The sequence below is a fragment of the Rhagoletis zephyria genome, unplaced genomic scaffold (genome assembly GCF_001687245.7).
Source record: "Rhagoletis zephyria isolate East Lansing unplaced genomic scaffold, Rhagoletis_zephyria_1.1 Rzeph_scaffold_04389, whole genome shotgun sequence".
NCBI classification, from domain to species: domain Eukaryota; kingdom Metazoa; phylum Arthropoda; class Insecta; order Diptera; family Tephritidae; genus Rhagoletis; species Rhagoletis zephyria.
In genome coordinates, this window is record NW_016161472.1 from 45,039 (window position 1) to 46,100 (window position 1,062).

Below are 1,062 nucleotides of genomic sequence, written 5' to 3' on the forward strand. Positions count from 1 at the left end.
CCATCAATTACCTGCGACAGTACGCCTCCTATGGCATAACCACTAGCATCCGTATCCAAAATAAACGTTGCACCTGGAACGGGATACGCTAGCATAGGTGCAGTACATAGTCGTTCCTTCAGAGTCTGGAAAGCCTCCTCCTGCTCCTTGTTCCACTCGAAGGCTCTATTTTTCCTAGTGAGCTCGTGGAGGCTATTAGCAACGCTGGCGAAATTCGGAACAAATCGGCGGTAGTAGGTGCATAGCCCAAGAAAACTTCGTAGTTCGTGCAGGTTCCTAGGTCTTGGCCAATCCTTTACTGCTTCTATCTTTTCCTTCGCAGTACAGATGCCCTCCGTTGTCACCTTGTGCCCTAAGTAGTTCACCTCCTTCCTGAACAGTGAGCACTTTTTAGGACTTAGCTTCAGACAAGCGCCAGCTATCCTCTGGAAAACTTCTTTCAAATTGTTCAGGTGTTCCTCAAAGCTTTTACCCAATACGATAATGTCGTCTAGATACACCAAACATGTTTTCCAATGCAGTCCTTTGAGCACATAGTCCATAAGTCGTTCAAAAGTGGCAGGAGCGTTGCATAATCCAAAGGGCATCACCGTGAATTGCCACAGACCGTCTCCAACGCTGAAAGCTGTCTTCTCCTTATCCTCGTCACTTACCTCCACTTGCCAATAACCGCTCTTAAGGTCGAGTGTTGAGAACCACTTTGTTCCAGTGAACGAGTCCAGAGTGTCATCGATCCTGGGAAGAGGATAGCTGTCCTTTTTCGTCACATCGTTTAGTGTCCGGTAGTCTACGCAGAACCGCATTTGACCATCCTTCTTCTTCACAAGTACTACCGGCGAACTCCATGGAATCGCTGATGGTTCAATCACATCAGTCTCGCTCATTTCTTTTATTATTTGGCTAAGGGTTTCACGTTTGGCAAGTGGAACACTCCGAGGAGCTTGACGGATTGGCCTTGCATCGCCAGGATCAATGCGATGTTTCACAACGTTAGTTCTGCCTGGTTTGTCTCCATCCTTGTCGAATATGTTGGAGTATCTTCGGAGAAGTTCCTTAGCCTTG